Here is a 13768-nt window from a genome sequence, read left to right as displayed (position 1 = left end):
AAGGCTGGAACGCAATGTTAGGTCTTTGAAAGACCAGTCATACACTTATCTTAAACCTTCTGGAGAATTTCAGGAACTTTATGTAACTTTTGTTAGAAACCAAATAAAAAACCTTCCCAATACCGATATGAGATTAAAAAAATTACTCAGTGAATTCCAGAAAGGCAATGTTAACCGAATAACTGCATTCCCTTTTTTCTCCATGCTCCAAGTTTTATTTCCTTTTATATTATTGAACATCTACCAGCTAATGAAAATACCGAAAACCAGATTTTATGATATAACATGGTGATAAAGTGAATTACATTTAAATGTCAATGGGATCTATGGAAGAGAGTAAATGTGGAAGAAACTCATTCAGTAATTTTAAAGTTCTGAATAATTAGGATGGCATTTTCAAATGCACTTGGTCATGACCTAATTCCGCCCTAAATTCTTCAATTCTAGTTTTTGCAAAGCTATGGGAGCCGTGCAATACTACAGCAGTACCAGAACTACTGCAGCAGTATTGAGCCCTGCTCAAAAATCCCACCCCTAAATGAGTGGCTCCAGCGAATCCTTGACCTGATGATTTGGGGTAGAATCCATCCCATTCTTTTCCAAGGCACTACTCTGGATTTACATAAATGCAAACAAATGCAGTTTGGCCTCAGGACTGCCACAATGCACCTAATTCACCCAGTTTACATGAAAGAAGCTGGAATGGAGATGAAAATATAAACTAAACTGACAACTTCCACAGGAAACTGCGATATTGAAAAATATTTTATCTGTAGCAATCCAATAATAATTACAAATTACTTTGACGTTGTCCTGTGAAGTATTATGACAAACAGCCTGCAAATATACAATGTGCATGACACAGAAACAGAGCACAGGTCTGGAGACACGGTCTATTCACTGTAAGATAGAACAAAGCTGCTTTGAATAAACATGCTCTTCATTATAGCACTCCCTCCCATCTTTCCAAATTCATCACATTTATCCCCAAATAAAAGAAATATTTTTTTTGCTTTGTTCAGAAAAGCGTATGCTTTATCTGAGAGCCTCAGACATTACAGCATAAATTATTTGTAGTTCTTGCTACAAAAAGTCTTGCTCCAGGACTTTGTGACTGAACACTGACTACCTGAGGGAAATCAAATTAACAGCAGCTCAGACAGAACTATTAAAGGCATGTTTTCCCCTATGTACAGTAGTCTGTTAACGTATCCACAGGCACCAAGAGGGCGAGGATAAAGCAAGGACATTTCTCTGAACCATCACTATCTTTCACATTACTGTCTATTTTTGTGGAGGAGCCATAGACGTAGTGATATTGATAGGCACTGAGGTTCCCCAAGCCTCAACTCAAGCATGCAGATTTTACAGCCACACACACTATGAAGACACCAGCTTCCAAAATAAATCAAGCAAGCTTTTTGCTCAAGACTACAGAGGTAACTGCAAGGTTGTTTCTGGTTGTAAGCGTAAGGGTGCAAGGAAGTGGTGCACCAAAAGCCTCTCATGTTACTGTTTTTAGAGGAGGGCAAATACACATTATCAAAATGTTCAGGATGGGGAGGACCTCTTTTTAATTGGGAACACTGCTCTGAAAGGCAGGCAGTCATGGAGTACTTGTGTCACGGAGATGACCACTCTGTGCCAATGCTGTTCAGGCATTACCTGAGGGGTGACTATGGCAGGGGCGGTGTGGGCTCACAGTTAAATAAAAGGCAGGCAGTCATGGAGTACTTGTGTCAATGGAGATCACCACTCTGTGCCAGTGCTGTTCAGGCGTTACCTGAGGGGTGACTATGGCAGGGGCGGTGTGGGCTCACAGTTAAATACCACGACAGCAGTGGAAGGAGACCTGATCTGCCACAGATTTGTTTAGTGAATTCACAGTTAAATACCACGACAGCAGTGGAAGGAGACCTGATCAGGTCTCAGATCTGCCACAGATTTGTTTAGTGAATGTGTGAATTTACAAATTTACCCACTTTCTATCTGCTTTGTCTACCTAGCCTTCAGTGGCTTTATGATGGGTGTCATGTCACAAGGTGCTTAGAGCAACTAGAACCTTGAGCTGGGACCTCCTAGCACTACTGTGACTAAAATACTGAAAATTGTTTAGGGAGCATTTTTATTCCATTTAGTAAATGGAAAAAATAACTAAGTAAAAGAAGAAAAAACGTAGCTTCCTTCAAAAGCCTCTTTAATCAGCCCCAGAATCTGAATCAATGCTGAGCACAAAGATTTAAATTTGGCTTAATGAAAACTGAATAGACCAAAAAACAACAAAAGAAGTCTCTTTACAAAAGGTATGGATTCGACCTAGCCAGTAAATAATTAAAGCTCCTCTCTGTTCCCTTCCATTTTCTATTTTAAGGCTTTTCATTATATGGGATCAAAGTCAGCGCGAGTTGGAGAGAGTTAGACGAATCCATCACGGAGACAGAATGAATGTATGATCTCATTCCCTGTGACAGCAGCCCGACGGTACCACCTGTTTGAACTCCAGCTCCTACCACTTCTGATGACACCGGCAATGTCAACCCTACAGCTTGAAATTCAAGGGGCTGTGCGGAAACTCCCTCCACCTAAGCAAATAAAACGAAAAGAACTGTAAATCTGGCATCAGGAATGCTACAGGCAAAAAGAGCAGCCATTGAAAGGGTTTGGACCCCGGGAAGAAACCACCAGGAGTCTCAGGAAATCAGCTGTATGAAGAAAGACCGATATTTGTTTGGAGAGGAGGCAGATGAGGAGGGAGATGATGAATGTAGGCTAGCTGTATAAAAATTATAAATAGTAAAAAGAAGGGAAATGAAACATTCATATTTATTTTCTCAGAAGGAAAAGAATATGCTGCAGTCAAAAGACAAAATAATTAATGAGATATGGAAGAAAAGTTACGCAGGGAGTTTAAAACTGACAGGCAAATTTAAAAGAGATTAAGGAAAATTCTGTTCTACCTTTTTAAACTTAAAGCATAGTTTACCCTGTGGAGCTGTCTGCAGCATAATATAATTGGGACCAAAAAGGACTATAAAAAAATATTCATTAGATTGTTAATGAATTCTGTTTGTTCCCATTAGAAACTCATTTGTTTTAAAAAGAAACAATACAATCCTTAATGAACCTTGCTTTTTTTAAGCAATAGAAGACAAACATTTATACCTCCCAACACAAGCAATGATTAAAAATCAGGGATTAAGACATTCCCCTTAAGGGGAATCCCCAAGGATTAAGAAAATCCCCCTTTTGTCACATTATCCCCTATGGGCTGGCCAGTTCCTGAGCGCTGTCAGGAACAATGCGTTGGGTCAGATCCAACCCGCCAATGTTTGCTTAACACTACAGTTCAATCAAGAGATTTCTGTCTCAAACTTTTGTTGAAGAAAAAAGATTACAGACTTGGGAGTATACCATAAAACTTTGCTTTCTAAACAACTTTTTGCTCTGTCTGCCAGTAGCTAGCAGCACTTGAAGGCAGCAAGAACACATCAACTCCACTCGCTTTGGTGTGTAAAAACACTTTGGCCTAGATTTGGGCCAAGATACATTATTTCACTTCGTTGAGCTGCTTGAGGTGTTCAACCCAAACTTGACTTCTGGTCTGCCACTGCATTAAGAGTATTTGCAGTTCTAGGAGTCTCAGGGTCCTCTAGCTGATGAAACCTGCCGCTATACTGTGATATGAGAATCAAATTGTAAAATTATTACAGATAACAAAAAAAAAAATAATCTCACTGCTACAAAATTTATGCAATTCATTTCTCGGAGTCTAGGAAGATGAAAACAAAGAAGCAGTTTAACACATCACGAGCTGAAAGAGCTATTTAAAAACATGCTCTAGATTAAGACTGTGTAGCAGGACCTTTCCCAGCGAGAAAATACACCCTGGGGATGAGTAGAGGCCCCAAACAGCAATGTCCTCCTGGGTGACCTCATTAGCATCTGATGTGTGGGAACATCTTCTTTAAATGTGTGATTCTCTTGTTTACTTTGAGACGGTTCTTTAATCAAATTCATAAGATTAGTTTCATTTGTACCAGACAGATAAATAAACCCACATTATTCAGGCCCAACAGCTCTTCAAATGAAAGAGAAAAAAAAAGAAAAAAAAGCCTGCAATAAAAAATTAGCTCAGAAGGGTTTTGATGCTTTATGTGGGAGTTAGCTGTATGTAGAATTGAACTGTATTTTCTTGGTTTAGCTGAACTAAGCTGTACTGACAAGAGCATGCTGAATTAGATCCGGTTGTAACCTGAGGTGAACCTGCAGGATAAACCTTACGTCATTGTATTGCTGCAGTTCTCTCTTTTTTTCCATGAGCAAACGTGGCTTCCTTCCCTCAGCCTCTGAAATGCCGTATCGGGTGTGCTGGCCATGGGGTAGAAGTCTAAATAGAGCATGTTTGGATTTATTCATTTCAGGCCTCTGGGAATGGAACTGAGCTACTAGGAGAGACTGAAGAAAGACTACAAAGGCATGAGGGAGGCAAAAGTGAAGATTTTTTAAAGATAACACAGAGTATTGAAATGTACCTGTGTTGAAAGACATTCACCCCCGTTTGTGATTTGGACTTTTGGATGTTTGCCTATCCAGGGTAACACCAGCCCCATGTTTCCCCCCCACAGGCGTGTAGGGACATCGCAGGGTAACTGACACTAACTGGTGATGATGCCAAGCCCTTTGTGGCTACAATATGTTAAAAATACTTGATTTCTACTGCACCGTTCACACGACTTTGTAGGATAAGATATAAGTCTCTTCCATGAAACTGAGGATTCCTCACAGTGAAGGACAATGACGACATAGGGTACTTGGCATGGCAATCCCCTCTGCCAAATTTCCATTACTGTATCATTGCTTCAGAGACATCACTGAGCAGGTAATACCACTTCTTACATTCTACCTTCCAGCCAGACCTACAAACCATGCTCTGCCTTCCTCCTTCAGATGTTTTTCTGAGCACAAATCTACTTTTTCTTTGTCAGAGTCAGCTGGAAGCCTCAATGGCACAAGGTAAATAGGCACATAACTCTGTATCATCTCAGCACCTCAAGGCTGCTCTCTCTGTTAGGATTATCACTGACTTTCTGTGGCATGGCTCACCACACAGGAACCCTCCCTGGATTAATCTGTATACTTACAGGAAAAGCAACTCAATTTGTAGTTGCACTAGCCAGGTAATAGATAGGCCCCTGCTCCATAGCACAAGCTCTTTGCCCACAGAGCCCTGGGAAGGAGACCTCTCCCTGCTCAATTGGAATGGAAGGACAGAAGAAAATTGATTCCGTCCATAGGTCTGGAAAGGAGAGGAAGACAAACCCTTCAGTGGACACCGCTGCTGACTGCAGAACCTGGATCACAACCCACGGGCTGATACACTGCCTGCCTTCATCATAAAACAAGTTGGCTGGAGAACAGGGGAGGTGCAGCAAGGACAAGGGATGCAGCCGGGCCGGGACAAGCCTACAGTCACCAAGCACATTTACAAATAACTGTCCTGCAGAACTATGAAATGAAAATCTCAGGCATTTTCTTTACTTTAAAAATGTTTTTCTTTCCTTTCACACTGGCAGTGGATAACATACAGTCTGTTTTGAGGACTTTCCACATTGTCAGGAATTACCTTGCTACTATAGGTTTCACCCTCTGATGAGGTATAGTGTTCAACGTTATTTTCCAACCCTGTCAAACTATTTGTTAAAAAAAAAAATCAGGTACATAACCTTTATAATTATTTTTCTCATGTATATTCAAGCTCATATGCAATGGAGATGTTCTGGAGACACCATGATTTTGTTTAATAAAAATATAAATCTCTATACAATTTCATCACTTCAGGCCTTGAATAACTGGAAATCCTCCTCCTACATAATTTCTCATGATTTCCTCTGTATAAATTCAATGTAAGAAGTGCATAGCTAAATTATGCAGGAATATAAACTTACATAACTCTTCGTAAGACAGAAGAACACAAAAAACACAGCAGCTTTAATAATTAGGAATATAGAGAAGTCCAACATAGAGATGAGGAAAAGATGATTTATAATTTTTCCTTTAGGTGGACAGTTTTACTAGTATTTAATTAGTATAAATACAAATAAATGTGAGAATATACTGTCATTCCTTAAGACATATGGAAACCAAGCGCTGGCAGAACTAATTATGAAGCAGCTATATGAACAAACATAAACATAATATGTAAAAAGGTCAATTTACATTAAGAGATCATCCACAGCTTGCCTTAGTTTACCCTCTTGGAGCAGCAGTGGATGGACCCGCATGGTTTACTGGTATCACTTACACACAAACTATAGTATTAGGCATCCGGAGTGAGCGTATGCAATTTCTTTCATTGCCTATCAGGAGGTTCATCAATAATCCACTCTTTACACCTTTTGGTAGTTTGCATTCTCCTTCCTCTCTTGGAGTAGAGTCTCACATTACCCACGCTGCCTTCTCCTACTCTCAATGCAAAAATCAGAAGGGAAATAAAACCCATCAATTCTCTGCTTGGCTTATTAAATCTCCCTCACACTGCTCATCATTCCCCGTGGCCCTGCAATTTGAGCTCTTAGCTCTCTACTTGCAGGGCTCTTTAATCCTTTCGCTTCCTGGCTGGATGGCTATGGGCAGATCCCAAGCACAATTTGCCCAACCCCTGGTCTCTTTTTTCTAGTCCCTGATAAAAATCTTTGCTCTCACTTCTGGTCTCTCCTACCTCTGCTGAAAAAGCAAAAAGCCTTTACAAGGTCACACATACGCCCTTAGATGGGTGTTCTTTGACTTGCAATGGAAACTACAGGATAGCACAAATGAACCTCGGGATCACGATGTGAGGCACTGTTGTTATAAATTAGAATTAGATACAACTAGAAATGGGGATTAAAGTGGGTTCATTAGCAAACGTCAGCTTTTCAGCACACTCCACATCCATGCATTTGGAAATTCTTGTTGCTGTACCTCATGTGAATTACAGTTTGCAGCTCCCTTGCACTGTTCTCCCATTAGGTGTGTGAATGAAGCATAGAAACAATTTGTTTTATCGCCTCCACTCTCACGAAAGAATTAAATTAAAAATAGCAATAAGGCATCATATTTAACAGGGCAGTAAAACAGAACTGTAATGATCATAGGCCCACTCCTTCCCTCCTATAGCAAATCCTGCAATGAGAGAGAGGCTGCAGCTCTGCTTGGGATCCTTCTACCAGATTTTGCCCTGAGAAAAGGTTTACTGAGAGGGAAGTCACCGTGGGAGAAGTCCCAAACCCACGCCTGCCCTCAGTGCTCAAGCCATTTGGTTGAAGGAGCTGATAATGTGCTTTGCTCCTCCACCTTGCTGGCAGCCCTTTTCCATGGTGATGGTCTTCTAGAAACACCTGCCAGCCCAGAAATCACGAGGGTCAATTTCTTGAGAAGGCTCTTTAATGTATAGGAGTTTTATTATAAACCTAATACAGGCTGTTATTTTTTGATTTTGGCTCCCCCACGGGTGGACAGTAGTACCAATATCCACCATCTGCCCACTCCTTTCCTACCATACAAGACATTGCAAGTCTACTCTTCAGGACACTGAAGGACTAGCAAAATAGCAGGAGATAACTTGTACTGCTGACATCTATTTGACAAAACTCATTTTTTTTCGAAACCAATGGGCATGAATCAGGTCCCTGCAAGACTGCAAACATTAATCTGAGTTAAAAAAAAAAAAAAAGGAACTAAAGATGCCATAGGAACATCTCTGTGCAACAATTCCTTTTAAGCAAATATTGCAGTAGTACTAGCAGAAGGAAAAATTTTGTCTGTGGTATGCAAACAATACCCAGCTAATTAGATTCCTCAGTTGATGCCTAAAATGCATGAACCTGTGCTCACGGTTGGATTTCCAAAATGCACAAAAATACTTATCTACATATCTTAAATCGCTGTAATATCTAAGGTGCAGGCACCTGGGAATAAAAAAAAAGGGAGGGGGGTGGTGACAATCTGGATAGGAACATGGTGTTTTGGCTGATTTAATTTGAACACTTTATACTTATATTTGGCCCCTGGTATTTAAGGGGTTTCTCTATAGAACACTCAAATAACAACAGCAGTATATCTTACAAGAAATATATGTGTGCCATTCCCATCAATGCTACTGGATTTATTGGTGAGGTGAGATTCACAATTCTGGCACAAAGGCCCTTGGCTTCCTGGAAGACAATGAGAATGTGAAGGAAGATTGAGGACAGAGGAGCTACCCAGGGGGACTTCTCTGCAGTCCTTCACACAGCACTCAGAGGAGATGTTTGCCAGCTGCAAAGAGGAAGATTTGGGATCAGGCTAGGGGAAAGGATCACGGGAGCACAGGTTCTGAGCACACAGCACTCACAACAGTTGCCAACCCCAACCCTGAAAAGCAGCAATGGGAGAGCCAGCTCCAAGTGTTAAATCCCTTCCAGCCCTTGGTGAGTGATCTGCTCAGTCTTATGATGCACATATTGGTCACACAGGAGTGGTGACCCTCTGAAAATTTTATGCTAAGGGTAGGAAAAGCAGTTAACATACTTCCTATAGTTTTTTGCACAAATGCCTACAGCTTCTCCATCTAATGGATACATAAATTACGCTTCAGTAACAGTGAATTTCATTACTGGAAAGAAAACATGAAACAATACAAGTTTTGCTAATGCAGAGTCACACGCAGAATGAGTGCTGTTGTGAAAGCTGTGTGCTCGGGATGTGTTAATTGCCAGGTCCCAGGAGCATTCCCTTTAGCATACTCCACACCTTCCTATATGACAGCCTTTATGACAGTGTGACGAGAGTCACTGACCCGTATTTTGAAGGTAGATTATTGCAGTTTAAGTTTCTAACATAATCATCAACTATAAGGTCATTTCTTAATAAAATTCTGCTGTGGCTTACTACGATTCTGCACCAGTAATAAATAACTACTTACCTTTAAGTTAGTCTGAAAATACTTTTCATAAGATTGAACCAGGCCCTTTTCACTAGAAAACAAGTATTTTTCACTTGAAAAATAATGAAGATGGCAGTTAGAGATTTATCGGTATCCTATATCCTGAAACCTTCTTAGCTGCAATTTATAAAAAAATATTTTGAATAAGCCAAAGAACATTGCAAATCCAGCCCCTTTACTGCTCTGTTCTACATCTCTGTTGGACAAATGGCATCAGGACACAAAAGCCATTGACCTCTTTGTTGAGGGTCACTGCATTTATGACATGACAGAAGTACCAGCAGAAGGAGTCACATACACTTAATTGTATAGGCTATTTGCACATAAAATAACCAAATGGTCAAACTAAATTAGCCTGGCAAACTCTATATCCGTAGTCTATAGACTACCACACAACTATCAAGAACTTGCAGATTAACTTGCTAGTAAGAGTTCAGAATAGTTTTCAAGCTCCTAGAAGTTCAGAAAAGGCCGATGAGTAGGTAATGAAATTGGTTTTTCTATCTGAAAACATGACACTTCATTAGTATGTGACAGAATTAATTTCTCCCTTTCCTAAAAAAGGCTTGTTTTTCTGTATACACTCAGGTTGGCAATTGCTTTTATTGTTCCACTAAGCTGTTCTACAATATCTTAAGAATTTTCCTGGGGCAAACTAAGAGAGCAAATTACTTTATAAGCAATTTTCCTTGAACTATTCTGTAGATAAATATCCTGTTCTCAACTTGAGCCTTTCCCTTCCACCTCCAGTGATGTCATTGTCCTGCATCTTCATTTTTTACTGCTGTGAGATCAAAAATTTTTTATCACCTGACTTCACCACATGAGCTGAGGATCATGACATGACATCAGAACACGACAACTACGTTCCACAGTTAGAAATCTCAGCCCTGTACACTACTACAGCCCTATACACTCTTATTTAGCTGCCTTTGTTGATTTTTTTGATGTTTTCTCACAGTTATTAAATTGGAGCCCCAAAAAATATTCATCTGCCAACAGAAACATAGAGTTCGTAATATGAATCTGCAAAGTCACTGTTTTCAGAGCATACATTTAAAGACAAATTATTATAAATGCTTTATATACCCAATTAAACCTGCATAGCAAAATACACTACATACCATAAGGGCAGTAGAATATGGTAGAACTTAAGTTGAATGTAAAGGCTGGGTAGGGCAGTAGTCCAGCCTACTCTCTGCTGGGTTACTTCTTACCCTACGGTTTTCATTTTTATTTGCAAAGCCAATTGCTGCTCCTTGCTTTAGTTGATACAATCCCAAAAGTGAGGTTCATCCCAACAAATGCATCCATTACAGTGCCTTAGAAAACCTACTTGGTCTCGACTAGTCCTTGCTTTCCATGCAGAGCAGCTACTTCACATCTGGCATTTTCAAAGGCATTTAATCTGGACCTCTCTCTGGGCACAAACTTTACAGATCTGAGCAAGGCAATGTTAAGGTAGGACTAAATACCTTCAAACACCCAATGACTATTTTTACCTTTTTAGCATGGATCCTGTTAAGGCTCTTAAGTATATGGAATTTCCATATGTTCTGCTCACCCAGACTTCAATGAGAATAAAAGGGACAAAAGACACATTTGTCAGGGTTTAATTTACTACATGAATTTTATGCATGGTCAGTTATACTACATAAAATAACCCTGATGTTGTTTCATGCATTTTGTACAGTCAGCTTTATCAGATAAAGTCTGAAGATTTGATTAAAATTTTAAAAGAACAACTACCTTTTAAGAAACAGCTTGAGTTAACGAAAGGGACAGTCTGATCATTCGGTGGCAATAAGATCATATTGTAGGTAAAGACAGCCTGAGCAGCTAAGCTATGGAAAAGCCTGCTTAAATGGTGAACATTTGATTGTAGTTTTTCTAATACATTCATGGAAAACTTAGCAATGCCAATTACAGCAAATATTGGGGCAAAACCCAAAAGACTGATTCAGTTTTGACTTTCATTTTATTCCATTTTACAGAGTAAAACAGCACGCTGGGTCTTGAAAAGGAGCAAATAAGAAGATTAAGATTTGTTATCCCAGAAGACAGTTTCTCCCTTCTACCTGGCAAAGACTGAAGAAGATGGGATGCCCAGGTTTTCTTAAATGCATGATCTGTATGATCTTCTTTTGTCGTCTTGCCCTCGTATGGCTTCCCTGGATATTTAGACAGGAACACTGAACACACCAAAACAACAGGAGACGTCATTTGCAGTCTTCTCATTGACTTCAAAGGATTGATAAACTGGCCATTTAAGATTAAAATATTTCTAAGAAGTAGTGAGAGATACTGTTGAGCAAAGGGCAGAGTCATGTTTGCCATCTTATTCTCTGCATTGCAGGTATTTATTTCATCCTCCATAAAGCAGACACCGCAACTACAGAACATATTCTGTAAAATCAAGTTCTATTTATGCCCTTGCCCACATTTAGCCTCAGTTAGAAAATATTTTTGAAATCCTCGAGTTCTACTCTGTTTCCTAGGGAAAGAAATATTTTTGAAATCCTCGAGTTCTACTCTAACTGTTTCCTAGGGAAAAAGTATTATATAAAACATAGTCACTTCCTGGGAAAATAACGACAGATCCTTAACAAAACTCATGAACTCTAAAGCTTTTAGAACAAGGTCTCTATTTTAGCCTACTATACCTGGGTAAGACATCATGGCTGAATCTTTGTCCAAAGCAGAAGACGGAATGTTGTGAACTGGAATTATATAGAAAATTCAGCAGAAAGAGGGCTGGAAGTTTGGACAAAGTCAGTTCAAAAGAGACTTGTCCGATACCAGGAGAGAAGGAAACAGAGATGGATTCCAGAAGCACACAAGCCATCTGAAGGTTTTTCATGCAGTCTAAAGTTTGCAAGGAAATTCACGATGGCAAACTTCAAAGAAGGGCAGAAATGAGCCTTGCTGTGTTCTGTTAAGTAGAGCCACTTAAGTACATACATATTTACAAGACATTGTAAAATTATACAATTTAACTCAGATTTTATTCCTGCATGCAGAATGCAGCTACGGCAAATGGGTCGTGAGTTATTTCCACTTAAGAATTACTTTTTTTTACTCAACTGACACCCATTAAAAATAGGTTTAAACTGGAGTCAGGTGAATGAGCATCTGATTTATTTTGACATATTTTATGCTAAGCTTCTGACCCTTATCTGAGGTAACAAAGTTCATCTGAATGCAAAGCAGAAAGGCATCTCTTAAACCACCATCTTGCAGCATGCATTTGTGGTAAGTATCATGTGCTCTTCTTCCGTTTCAGGGCAGAAACAAGTAGCAGAAGCCAACGCTGACTTTGATTCAAAGCAAAGTTTGCAGTGAAAACGGCCTAGGGAAGCTCACATAGGAGCACATCTCCATTGGGAAACTGGAAATTCTTCAGCTGTCTGAAGTATCCTACCAATCCTCTAGATAAACTAGAAAGCTCAAATCAAAATCAATGTCTATGCAAGGTTTTACCTTAATTTAACTCTGCCTGCTTACATTCAGATAGCGCAACCACCCTTTATAAAAAGTGGCCTAAGAAATCAACTTTCTGCTCACATGAAGTTTTTAGCTGTTCTTTGTAATTACTTTTGGAGCTCTTGCAAAGATATGTTGCTCTAAAATGAACCAATTAATTTCAGTAGTTTTATTGCCTTACTCCTGCTAAACACAGGCCAAATTTATAAGCCTGTAGAGGTCAACTTTTACCCTTTCATGTTCACATACATAGTTGAAACATGAACAAGACACATTTGCAGGGTCCAAATACTAAGTTTTGAAGTGAGATCATGGGAAAATGCACAGAAAACCATAGTTGGTGCAATGAAATTAATAAAGGAAAAAGAATATCAGGAAATGAGTATATTTCTTGACAGTAGACCTATTATGCTCTGGAACATTTTCCTGAGGGAAGTGGTAAGAACTCCATTACTTCAATAATTTAAAATTAGACCAACAAAAAAGTAGTAAATGTACAGCACAATATAGAATAACTCTATATAGGAAGGACAATGAAGTAGATGACTAATAAGTCTTTCTTTCTAACAGCTATGAATCATACAAGCACAGTTGTGGCTTGACATTGGAGTTTCTGTGCATGGATGGTAATGCAGACAGACAGGATCTCACAGGGTACTACTTGGCAATGGTTGGGGGAACCAATTCTTCATATGCAATAAACTATAAATACACATATTATTAGAGTGTCTGCCTAAATGCTACAGAGGGTTCATGTAATGATGCTTTACTCAGAATCCCCTCTCCCCCAAACAATAAAAGCAATGCTGGTTTCATTTTCATATGCACATTCATTTTGCTGGGACAGAACATCCTTAGCTGAGGAGAATATATTGAATCTAATTTATGAGCTGAGTGTTTAATGCGTAACAAGAGGTAAGAATTTTTGGTCACAGGTTACACCGTGTTTTACTTGAGTTTAATTCATTCTGTGTTCAAAGGCATATTTAAGACAAACATTTGATCTTTCGGGTACAAGTTCAATATTTTCACACAGAAGTTGAGAAGAGAAAGAAACACAGACTTTTTATTTGATTCTTCTGTTTTCCAATATTTTCTCTACTACTGTAGATAGGCAGGTGTTATTTGAGCTAATCCAGCCAGGCCAAGCTGCTTGACCCAAGCACTTTGTTGCAGCTCCGTGACATTCAGCCATCAGAGCAGTTATGCCATAACAGTGACATGCTGCCCGGAGTACAGACCAGGGGTTAAACACTGGCCACTACAGCAGTAGTTTGCAAATCAAAAGAGGGCAGAAGGAACAGTTTAAACTATATACAGGAT

This window comes from Calidris pugnax, unplaced genomic scaffold, assembly GCF_001431845.1.
Source record: "Calidris pugnax isolate Ruff unplaced genomic scaffold, ASM143184v1 scaffold51, whole genome shotgun sequence".
Lineage (NCBI taxonomy): Eukaryota > Metazoa > Chordata > Aves > Charadriiformes > Scolopacidae > Calidris > Calidris pugnax.
Note: the sequence above shows the minus strand (reverse complement) of the source record.